The sequence below is a fragment of the Pinus tabuliformis genome, chromosome 1_2 (assembly GCF_031772625.1).
Source record: "Pinus tabuliformis cultivar Carrire ecotype Pingquan chromosome 1_2, CPIR1, whole genome shotgun sequence".
Lineage (NCBI taxonomy): Eukaryota > Viridiplantae > Streptophyta > Pinopsida > Pinales > Pinaceae > Pinus > Pinus tabuliformis.
The window spans coordinates 1,297,752,152-1,297,765,572 of NC_142298.1; positions in this window are offsets into that span (position 1 = coordinate 1,297,752,152).

Sequence of the window (13,421 nt, forward strand, 5' to 3'; positions counted from 1 at the left end):
TAGTAGGAAGAGTGGGAGGGGCATTGTACCTATTCAAAATAGTGTTCCAAACTTCAGGTCCAAGGGACATTAAGTAGTAAGACATTCTCTTTTTCCGAAAACCAAAATTAGTACCATCAAACAAGGGAATCCTTCCTATTGTCATTTCTTGATTCTTCATTGTAACTAAGAATCCTTCTTCTAGCTGTAAGGTTGATTTTGTAGAATTCAGCTATGAAACCAATTGTTGGAAATAGTGAGAGGGGGGTGAATCAATATTTCTTTTCAATTGTTATTATTACCAGTTTAGATTCTTTACAATTTTAATCAAAGAAATGATTTTATTAAATATAGAAAAAGATTGAATACAATATCTGATGAGTTTTTCCAAGCACCAACTTGGACTTTGATGAGGCTCCAAACTCTAGGGCTTTGAACCTATCTTACTGAGGCACCAACCTTGAATTTAGGACACCAACTCTAAGGACACCAATCCTTCCAATTCTGAGGCACCAACCCCAAGGGCTCTGACCTTATAGATTTACTCTGTCAATAAATGTTTTATTGTATTATACTACTTCTAAGAAATTCTTTACCAAATCCTATCCTTGTAGTCTTTTCAACAGGTCGCTATCTATGCTATGGATTCATTTTGGGTCTGAACCTTCCAAGATGAATGAGATCAAAATATTGTCCTCCCACTCTATCTTCTTCTTCCTTCTTTTCTTAGCTTTCGGCTTTTGTTGCACCTTCGTCTTCAACTAGCCTTCAACTTCTCGAGCTTTGGATTCCTTTGTCTTTTCAAGTTCACTAGTTGTGAATTTTTTAATTCTTCTTTGTGCCCGATGCCCAATTGATGCATTTAGTGAAACGTTTTATCTTGTCCTTATACGAGTTTCACTAATGACTTGAGACACACATTTATTGGAGGGAGGCCACTTGTTTATTTACAGAAAGAGAAGAGAGGCTATAAGCATATTATATTAGAAGTATGGCGGTCCCCACTTGCCACGTCACCAGTAATCGCAATCAAAACTTTTGGAGGTCTCTTGCTACACAATATATTGGAGAGCTCCTTTTTAATATTCATACAAGGTCCACATGAAGGTCCTACATCTACATCATCAATCATAATCACAACTTTTAACGCTATTGATTTAACATAACCAATACTCCTATTGCTGATGAGGCAAGCACAATATGACATTAAATAGTTGTTAATAGACCCATTGGATCGACAACTTATATTGCAATCAGAGGTTCGGGGTGACAACCCTTTATGATTTGTGTAACTTCTGATACTACATAAAGCTATATTTTAATGGAGTTGTCGAGTCCACATATTATATCGCAATCAGTGTTTTAACATTTCATCCTTTTAAGCTTTGTGATATGAAAATTTTGATATGCAGATGCGATACTACATTAGGGTGTTTTATAATGGAGCAATCAGGTCCACACCTTATATTGCAATCACATTTTTTATTGTAATTTGTGTCATCCCTTTATGACTTTTGATATGAAGGTTTATATGGTCGGTTTGATATTGTATTATGGCGTATTGTAGTGGAACCATCGGGTCCACAGTACATATCGCAATCAGCGATTTGGGGCAGTGATACATAATAAACCTTATGGTTTGTGATTATGCGATGGATGTGATATTCTATTGAGCTATATTACAATGGTGCAGTGGGTCCGAAATGGTATCGCAATCGCAGGTTTTTAGCGATGACATTTATGACTTGCGATATGTAACTTCCGATAGTGGCAGACGCAGTATTATATTAGAGCTTGTTCTATTGGAAAGTTGGGTCCGCAACTCAAATCACAATTGGGGGTTTTATGCGGTGGCATGTAGTACAACCCGCCGATATTATATATGTCAATATATTAACTCCTCCAGTTTGTTTTATGCATTGTGAATTTTTTAATAGGTTTCCACGGTTTATTCCTTCCTTCGATAGATTTTCTCTATCTTGGCTAGTTGCTCATGTGGTTTCTCTTCACTCCTATGACTTCCGATACACTGCTCCAATAGCTCTTCTTCCGATAGCTCTTCTTTGATGGCTTTCAATGAACTCTTCCTACTCCTATTGCTTCACGGATATGCTTTGCTTGGCTTCACATCATTATTTACTATCCAGAATATTTCCATATTGACATCAATGAAAATCTAGATCAACAAGGCTAGCATTAGAGTACTGGATCACATGCCTTCATACTACTGAAAAAACAAAATCAAACTCAACATGCGCCATGAAAAATTGACAAACGAAGAACATGATATGTGCTCTTGAAATGAGCTCTGGTGCTGACTGAAGAATAGGTTCATGTACTTAGCCACATGGTCATGAAATAGACTAGGAATGTTTGTAGCAACTTTGATTTCACCTGCAACTTGCTAACCAATATCCTCTTGGTCAGGGAGGCTACAAACACCCTTTAGCTCCTCAACTTCATCGTTTCCAAGAAAAATTGGTTGCTACTTATTTACTACCCCTTTTTCAATGGGACAATTGTCTTGGAAATCTGCAACAGACTCTTCACTGTGTGAACTATAAGAGTCAAAGATCAGAGTGTCTGTTGAGAATTCTTAGGAGGCATCTTACTGCAATAGGTAGCAACAAAATTTGCTTGTTCTTTCAGCTTTGGATTCTCCTTGAGACACTTATTGTTGGGATCTTTCTCCCTACTTGTTGGTAAACAACTCCTTTTTCCATGACCATTTCCCCCTCCTCTGAATCATATGAATCATAGATAGGAGCAGGTCCTTGATCTTGCTCTTCATGTGAAAGATATGCATCATAAATGGGAGCCTCTTTTACTGGTTTAGCTTCCCATAATTGAGAGTATGGTATCTTTGCCTCACTTGACTTTCCATCAAAATCATATTTATCATAAGAAAGAGAAACATTAGAATCAACTAAATAAACCCTCTGAGAGTTTATTTGCAACTCAGTTGTGTTTCCTTCTTCCCTTTATTTCTCATAGGGTGATATTTCCTAATGAGAGTATATGCTTTATTGGAGAGGAGCTCCACAAACATCTTCAACAAATTCATCAACCTTAGGATTGTTTTAATCATTACAAAGTGTGCAGTAGTCTTCAAGTAGAGCATTCTGAGAATGAAACGTGGTACCTGGAGGAGAGAAGATTATAGGCCGGCACCTACATACTGGTATCTTAGCTAGTAAAAGAGCTAAGGGGGTGGTAGCTCCCTTCCAGTAGTAGTTGAAAACTTTGGAGCATTGTAGCAGGTAGCAGCCTACGTACTAGTAAATGGATCGGCTAGTACAAGAACTATGGGGGTTGTAGCTCCCTTCCAGGAGAGATTGGAGAACGAGAGAGGGTTGTAGCTCTCTGCAGGTAGTAGCCTGTGTAATGGTAAAGGACTGCACTAGTACAAAACTTTTGTAAAAGGATTTTCTTATTAAGAAGAAGATTGAGATGACTTGCAGCAGGCGGTTTTCTCCCACATTGGGTTTCCACCTTATATCATGGTGTTCATGTGTGTGGCTTATGTGTGATGATCTGTTCTATTTTACTGCACCTGTTTACTGTTAATATGGTTAATAATGTTCTAATGCACTCATTGAAGATCAATTAACTGAATCATAAGTTTACTGAATATACACGGGTATTCTTAACTGAAGCAGCATATATGATTCAGAGTATGGAAATGAAAAAGTTTTATTGACTTAATAACACTGATTCACCTCCCCTCTCAGTAGTATTTCCAACAGCGGAGCCCCCCCTCATTGTGTTGATTGCATAGCGAGAGGGTCACAGGGGGTTTGAGGGGTGCAGGTAACCCCCCTCTATGGGGTCTGGGGTAGTGCCATGGAAATTTTTTTTTTGGACCCTATATTAGGTTGGGCGGACCTACCTATGGTTTTGTGCATGATTTTCGCACATGGTTTTGGACGTAATGGTTTTTGGTCCATGGTTTTGGTCATGATGGTTTTCAGTCCATGGTATTTGATGCTTCAGCATGTATAAATACGTATTGTAACATTGAAAGGACATAATGAAAAATCAAGCTGGTAGTCCCGGTTTTGGGATCCAGGGGAAAATATCTGTGTATATGTGTTTTATGTTTTACACTCTCACATTGTTTATTTTCTGTGTTTTAGAATTCGTATGTAGGTAATTTCCATATGGGGTTAAAAACTACATTTGGCATCAGAGTTGTTTTGGCTTCAAGGGGATGATTTTGTTGCTGAGGGGTTTTGCTCGAGCCTGTGGTAGACCCTGTTCAGTGGGAGATTTGCGAGATCGATTTTGTTGTGAAAGAAGATGGCGAGCATTGGAAAGATAGAGATCGAGAAATTTAATGGTCAGAGTTTTGAGTTGTGGAAACTCAAGATGGAGGATCTATTGGTGGATAAAGATTAGTGGATCACAGTAGATCTGGGTACTAAACCAATGAGAGTGTCTGATGAAGAATGGAAGAAGTTGGATCGAAAGGCAAAGACAACAATATGATTGTGTGTCTCAGATTCAGTGTTGTTGAATGTATCAGGGGAAGCTACGGCAAAGGCTTTGTGGGACAAGTTAGGGACTTTGTACCAATCTAAGTCTCTGGTGAATAAACTGTTCCTGCGGAAAAAGATGTATAACCTAAGGATGAAATATGGAGACTCAATGACAGAGCATCTGAACACATTTAATACTGTGGTAAGTTAGTTATTATATGTTGATATTAAAATTTTAGATGAATATAAGTGCATCAGTTTGTTGTGTTCTCTACTAGATTCGTGGGATAGTCTAGTTATTGCAGTAAGTAACAATACAACTGCCTTGTAGTTTGATGAAATAGTCTCATCCTTGCTGACGGAGGAGATGCAATGGAAAAATATGGAGAGCCAAAATGGTGATGCCTTGTCTGTACAAGGACGGTCCTAGAACAAAAACAAAAATAAGTCATCAAGTGGGAGATCTAAATCTAGAGGGAGATCTAAATCTCCAGGAAAACCTGTAAAGGTGGTGTGCTGGAAATGCAGAAAGGAAGGGCACTACAAAAGGGACTGTAAATCTAAAGCTCCTGATAAAGGAAAGGGATCTAATGATGCTCCTTCTACAGAGGTGAAAACGACCTCAAATGAAGTTGGGAATGTTTACATGGCTTCTTCAAGTACACATGTTGATCACGAGACATGGTTGATTGACTCAGGTGCATCCTTTCACTTCACTCCCCATAGAGAGTGGTTTTGTGAGTATGAGAAATACGATGGTGATGATGTTTCTTAGGGGATGTTAGGAAGGCTAGAATCGTGGGTCGCAGAAAATTAAAGTTGAATTTGAAAGGTGGAAGGGTTAGAACACTTTTGGGTGTTTTGCATATTCCTACATTGACTAGAAATCTGATTTTTGTAAGCAAGCTGGATGATGCAGGTGTAAAAACAGTGTTTGAGAAGGATACATGCAAGATGGTTCGGGGAGCACTGGTATTGATGCGGGGAGTTCAGATTGGAACTTTGTACAAGATGTAAGGTAGCACTATTGTTGATGGGTGCAACAGCTCTGTGGTTCTTGAAAGTGGAGCAGAAAATCTTTTGGTCTCTGGAGAGAAGACCATGTTGCGGTATCAAAGGCTTGGACATATTGGAGAGAAGGGCCTTTGAATACTTCATGGTAAAGGTATGGTAGAAGGTATGAGTAATAGCTCTCTGGATTTTAATTTTTGTGAAAATTGTGTATATGGGAAGCAGAATCGGGTGAGTTTCCCCTCTGGAGGTAAGAGGGCGAAACAGATATTAGAACTTGTGCACAGTGATGTGTTTGGATCCGGGAAGGTTCCATCACTGGGTAAGTCTGTGTTCTATGTATCATTTATAGATGACTTCTCAAGTAATACATGGGTATATTTCCTTAAGAAGAATTTTGAAGTCTTTGACAGGTTTAAAGAATTTAAGTCTCTGGCAGAAAACCAGACAGAGAAGAAGATAAAGGTGTTCGGGATAGATAACGGTGGAGAGTTTTGCAGTAAGGAATTTGAAGAATTTTGTAAGAAGTGTGGTATAACATGATAGAATCCATACACACCTGAGCAAAATGGATTTGCAGAAAGAATGAACAAGACATTGATGGAAAGGGAAAGAAGCATGCTCAGTGGTGTCAGGTTAGGACAAGAATTTTGGGTAGAGGTGGTGGAGATAGCATGTTACCTCATCAACAGATCACCTTCATCAGCATTGGAGGATAAGACTCCACAAGAGGTATGGACTGGTAAGAAACCCTCTCTTTCACATCTGAGGGTATTTGGATGTGATACATATGTACATGTTCCAAAGGAGAAATGAACCAAGTTGGATAGTAAATCTGAAAAGTGCATCTTTATTGGGTATAAGGATGGTCTAAAGGGCTATAAGATTTGGAACCTAGTAACAAGGAAGGTTGTGTACAATCGAGATGTGGTGTTCAGAGAGGTAAAAGATGTTATTAAACATGAAATCAAACAAAAGGAATCTGAGAAGATATAGTTTGAGCTTAAGGAGGAAGAATCTGACTCTACAATAGAGGAGGAATCAGAAGATGAAGAGCCAAAAACTTCAGGTGTGAGAAGATCAGTTCGCCAAGAAGGTAGCTAGAAAGGTATAGTCCATCTGATTTCTATTCAAATTTTTCTTTATCTATTACTGACGATGATCCTATAACTATGAACGAAGTAGTAGATTCATAGGATGAAAAACTATGGAAAGAGGCCATGGCTGATGAAATGGCATCTTTGCACAAAAATGAGGCTTGAGACCTGGTGGAGTTTTTGGCTGGAAGGAAACACATTGGCAGCAAATGGTTGTTCAAGAAGAAGAAAAATACAGAAGGAAAGGTGGAGAAATATAAAGCTCAGTTGGTAGTAAAAGCTTATTCCCAGGTGCCAGGAATTGTTTTTGGTGATATTTTTTCTCCTATTGCCAAAGTAACTTCTAATAGGTTACTTTTATTTGTTGTTGCTGCTTTTGATTTTGAGGTAGAACAGATGGATGTGAAGACAACATTTCTTCATAGGGATCTAGAAGAGGAAATCTACGTGAAGAAACCTGAAGGCTTTGTGGTGAAGAGTAAGAAAGAACTGGTATGCAAGTTAAAGAAGTCTTTGTATGGGTTAAAACAGTCACCAAGGATGTGGTATCAAAAATTTGATACATTTATACAGGGACTTGTCTTCACCAGAAGCAAAGTAGATCACTTTGTGTATTTTGAATTAATTGATGACTGTGTTATTTATCTGGTCTTGTATGTGGATGATATGTTGCTGGTTAGAAATGACAAAGAAATTATCCAGGATTTGAAGACCCAATTGTTCTCCAAATTCGACATGAAAAATCTTGGTACTACAAACTATATTTTAGGCATGGAAATTAAAAGATATCGGGCAAAGAGGAAGCTCTAGTTGAACTAGAGGAATTATGTTGAGACAATACTGCAGAGGTTTAATATGCAAGATAGTAAACTGGTGAAGGTTCTTATTCATGTAGGTGTGAAGTTATCTATTGAACAGTGTCACACGACATAAGAAGAGGAAGAGGACATGTCCTGTGTTCCATATGCAAGTGCAATCGGTAGCCTGATGTATGTAATGGTTTGTACTAGACCAAACATTGAACATGCAGTGGGAGTATTGAGCAGGTTTATGTGAAAACTAGGGATGGAGCAATGGACAGTAGTGAAGCGAGTTTTCAGGTATTTGCGTGGCACTAGTGATTATGGTTTGTGCTACCAAGGAAGACTAGGATTGGACAGAGTGTTGTATATTTGTGGCTTTGTTGATGTAGACTAGGAAGCCCATTTGGATCAGAGAAGATCTACAAGTGGGTATGTGTTTAACCTATTTGGAGGTGCAGTCAGTTGGATGAGTAAGAAACAATCTGTAGTGGCACTATCAACTACAGAGGCAGAATACATGGCAACCACTCATGCAAGCAAGGAAGCAGTTTGGTTGCAGAGATTGTGTTGAAGTATGGGGTTAGTACAGGGAGCTATAAGGATAGACTATGACAGGCAAAGTGCAATTTTCTTGGAAAAGAATCCTCATATCATTCAAAGACAAAGCACATTAATTTTTAGTATCACTTTGTGAGGGATATGATAGAAGACAAAAAGGTGTTGCTGGTAAAGGTTGACACTTTGAAGAATACTGCAGATGCATTGACAAAATCTATGAGCTTTGAGAAGTTCTATTGATGTAGAGAAACAATGGGCATTGCAGGGCTGGATAAATGACTACGCTCTCTTATGGCCCCCTGTGGAAAGAAAACAACAAGTGGGAGAATGTTGGGTTGTGTTATATTCTTTCCACGACTAGCCCACGTAGTTAACCGGGGGGTTAGAGGGGGGGCGAAGCCCCCCCATTCGTTGCACCGATTGCAAAGTGGGAGGGTAAGAGGGGGTTTGAGGGGTGCAGGTAAACCCCCTCTATGGTGTCTGAGGTAGTGCCCTAGAAATTTTTGTTTTTTGGACCCTGTATTAGGTTGGGCGGACCTACCTATGGTTTTGTGCATGAATTTCGCACATGGTTTTGGATGCGATGGTTTTCGGTCCATGGTATTGTATGCTTCGACATGTATAAATATGTATTGTAACATTGAAAGGAATGAAAAATCAAGTTGGTAGTCCCGGTTTTCCAAAGGAACACAAGCGGATACTAGGGGATTTTCCTTAAAGTGCCTAGGGCCTTCAATAAATGCACGTTGGGACCTTTTCTTTATGTTCAATTGTATTATATTATTTCCATGACTAGCCCACGTAGTTAACTGGGGGTTAGATGGGGGTCGAAGCCCCCCCTTCGTTGTGCCGATTGCATAGCGAGAGGGTCACAGGGGTTTTGAGGGGTGCAGGTAACCCCTGTTTATGGGGTCCAAGGCAGTGCCCCGAAAATATTTGTTTTTTGGACCCTATATTAGGTTGGGTAGACCTACCTATGGTTTTGTGCATGATTTTTGCACATGGTTTTGGATGCGATGGTTTTCGGTCCATGGTTTTGGACACGATGGTTTTCGACCCATGGTATTGGATGCTTCGGCATGTATAAATATGTATTGTAACATTGAAAGGAGCATAATGAAAAATCAAGTTGGTAGTCTTGGTTTTGGGATCCAGGAGAAAATCTTTGTTTATATGTGTTTTATGTGTTATGCTCTCACATTGTTTATTTTCTGTGTTTTAGAATTCATATGCTGGTAATTTTTGTACAGGGTTAAAACCTACACTTTATATTTTAATAAGTCCCTTATTGGTGGATTTCTAGGATCTAAAATTTTTATAGGTCGTCGTTTATAATATATCATGTCTGGGACCCTTCCTCATCGCATCACAATCGTCGATAAACCGGAGACCGGAAGCCACCAATCACTAATCGCCGATAACCTATTGACATAATTTCTGACATCATCACTGCGATGTGTCACCAAGTGGTGCCATGTGTCACTCAAAAATAGCCCTGTAGGACCCCTAAAAATGACAAAAATGAGTGACACATTTTCCCTTTCCACATCATCATCTGTACATGCCACATCATCGCTGACATCATCCACCACATCAACTCTGAGGACCAATCAAAAGCTAACACTTGGCCCCATGGAGGAGAGAGAAAAAGGTCAGTCAAGCCTTGGTTTTGCCATGCTTTTCTTTGTTAATGAATTTCTCGTGCCCCCAATGATATTACACTGTATCGAAATCACCCCTCCCGCACAGTCTTTAGGACTTAAATCCCACTGGTCGGCCGATAAATGTGGTTCCTTGACCTGTCAATGTTAATATATGATATCAACAGTCTGTGGATCGCAGTTTCTGCAATCACTAATGTTCTTTGCCTCCTGGTCCCCATTGTTACTGATATGTGATTGCGATGAACTGTCCCAAGTCCCAATTGTGATTTTTCTTCAAAATTTAGCCATTTTTGGGTTTTCTGATCTTTCTAAAGGGATTATTCGATAAGCCCTAAATTCTAATCCAGGAACCCTTTTTTAGAATTCTATATACCACCGGAAAGATATTTCTAAACACTACACACTAGAGGGGGTCCAACTAGCTCCGATAGCTTATGTAGCTCAAAATTTGTCATCAAACATCACTTTTTTTTGGCTTCTAAAGCCATTGGTGACTAAAAAAGCAGTGATGACGAGATGTATGTTGGCCAAGTTTTTCGTGAACTATGTGCGAGCCAATCCATAGGGAGTAGAAATTTGTATGTTTGCCTTTGTCTTCGTGGGGTTTATCCCACTTCAAGACTCGGTCACCCATAGCAAAGCTGTAATTCCTTGCAGACTTTTGATCAAACCATCACTTGATATGGTTCTAGTGGAGTGAAAAATTTTCTTTTGCTTTCATCCGTTCTTCTTGTAACTTGTGTAATGTGTCCATCCTACGTCGAACTAATAGATGACTTTCCTTGGGATTCTTTGGACAATTGGAGAGAGGGAAAGTATATATTTGGCGAAAGGATGGCTTCTTTTCTATATACAAGGAAGTATGGAGATATGTTTAGAGAGGGATTGAGTGTACCTCGGTTAGCCCAAAGTGAATTCACCAGAGCAGAATGCGAGTTTTGCTGCTCAGAGTAAATGGTATTTTATATTATGCGAATGAGATTCTTGTTTGTATATTCAAAAAGACCATTTCCCTGCGGGTAGTAATTAGCTGAATGTTTAAGCTCAATACCATATTGCAATGCAAAGTCATAAAGTTTCAATGAAGAGAAGTAAGTTGCATTGTCAAAAACAGTAATACAAGAATAACAAACCTCAAAATGATTTTCTACTGAAGGAATATGATGACTTCCTGGTCATTCACTTGTTTGAGGGGAACTACTTTTGCCCACCACGTGAAGTAATCTATATTAGTCAAGATGTAGTAGTTCTTCTTTGATGAATGTGGGAAGATTTCCCCAATTATTTATAAGCCCCATTGTTGGAGTGGTTCTTCTACTGCAACAGGCTACTGACCTTCAATTTTTTTCAAAGCATTGCTAACAAACCAGACACTTCCATCCATAACCATGCACATCCTTAAATAATGTGGGCCAGTAGAAACTGACTCTCATGACTTTATGCACCATTGTGTCACCCATGAAGTGACGTCCAATTGGCTTGTCATGTAGATCGTGTAACACTCTCCCTGAGTCTTGTGCCTCCAGGCTGGTGAGAAAAATTCCATTGTTGTGCTAACTATAAAGCACTCCGCGCACCAATTGGTAAGGTAAGGCTTTGAGTTGAAGTGCCCTCTTTTGCCACATGTAAAAGTGAGAGGGCATGGTTTTGTGCTCAATATAATGGCACACTTCTTTGTACCAAGAGTTTCCATACGAAGTGGGTGGTGCTTGCTCTACATTATACATGTCGGTATCTTGCTCCTAACTAGTGAGCTCTTCTCCTTCCTCTTTCGCGTGTATCGCTTCTGCTGCAAGTCTATAGAGACTATGACCCTTGATAGTGTGAACTTGCTTGATTTCAATGTAATAGTCTTGTAGTCCTATCATCAAGTTCGCATGTCTTTCACCCAGCTCTTCTTGAACAAGAAACGATCTGACTGTTGGGTGTGGCACAAAGACTATGCTATGAGTTTTCAGTAGGTAGGGTCTGAAATGTTTCACCACATTGTACAAAACATATTCTTGTTTATCCATGGCAAGATAGTTAAGCTTAGGCCCCTGGATGCTCGCGCTCATGAAGGAGATGGGACGTTCGTTATTCAGCTCATCCTTCTGAGTGAGCACTGTAGCAAGTGAATTGTCGGAAGAGAAAGTATAAAACAAAAAAATTTTGTTGAAAGTTTCATTGTATATCATAGGTTCTTCTGCTATTTCTTGCTTGATATAGATAAACACATCCTTTTACTTCTTCCCTCAACTGTAGACTGCATCCTTCTTGATCATGTCTTAGATAGGTTTAACAATTAGTGCATAATCTAAGATGAGCTTCCAGAGGAATTTGATCTTCCCCATGAAGGACTGAATAACTTTCTTATTGACTAGGTGATTAATCTATGTGATAGTTTGAACTCGGTCTAGATCAACCTTGATCCCACTCTTGGCAATGATATGCCCAAGAAGGTTCCCCTCAAACACTGCAAATACGCTCTTCTTGGGATTCGAGGATATCCCATCCTTTTGACATCGCACAAAGATCTTCTTAAGATGGTGTAGTTGGTCTGATCATTTTTGGAAAAGGCTATGACATCATCAAGGTAAACCACCATGCTCTTTCTGATGAGGCCACGGAAGGTGATTTCCATAGCATGCTGAAAGTTTGCACCTACGTTTACTAGCCCAAATATCATTCTTCGATAAGAGAAAATACCCCACTTGGTATAGAATGTAGTTTTAAGTTCGTCAAGTTTTGCTACTAGAACCTGGTTATATCCAAAAACCTGTTGAGGATGGAAAACATTTTTGCTCTAGATACTATCTGCAAGATGTGCTCCATAGATGACACAGGGTAGTTGTCTTTGTCTGAGGCTTGATTCAAATTTCAGAAATCTATGCATAGGTAGATTTCCCCAAACTTCTTCCTTACAGGAACTAAGTTTGAAAACCTATTAGAATGACGAACCTTGTAAATGATCCAAGAATCGAACAACTTAGTCAATTCTTTTTCTATGAGGGGTTCAAGTGACAGATGGACTTTTCTGATCTTCTGCTGAAATGACTTGACCCCTTCTCTGATCGGAATGATGTGTTGTATTATTCACGTGTCATATGTTTCCAAGTCATTGTATGTCTGCACGAATACATCATGCTACTATCTAAACAGGTAGACAAAGGGTTGTCGCTCTTCTGGTGTGCAACATGTACCGAGATTCATGAACTTCGGATCTATATCTATTCCCAAGTTAATATGTTCATGCATTAGTGTGGAATTGTGGGTTTTAGCATTCCTGGGCCCTTTGAAGCGGTTCTGCAAGTCAAATAGCTTCTCAAGTGAAACCACACCCTTGGCGATGAGGTTGCCTTTACTGTCATCAATTATGTCTTACAGAGATTGCTTGTGCACATCTTCATCTATCACTGTGTCCTTGTAGATGTCATTGTTGACCATGAAGTGTAGTGTCTGTTAATCATCGTTAAAAAATCGCAAATTAGTGATGTTGTCAGGGATAGATGGCTTATACAAAATTTCAACAGTAAATTTATCTCTAAGTGGTGTCATCCTAGCAGCAACATTTACTAGGACATCTGCAATTGCATTGCACATTATTGGTACAGAGATAATATTAAAAGATTGAAAATTAGAGATAATCCACCATATCTCTTGTTCTTAAATCTTAAGACAAGGTGAGACATAGTGTATGGTATTGTGCACCTACCATACCACAATCTTTGAATCACCTACCACTTTCAGCATAGTGATGTTGAGGTTGAGGGCTTTGTGTAAACCCAAGATGTGTGCTTCATATTCGGTAGTATTGTTCGTGCACTCAAAATCCAAGAAGCTTGAGGTTGA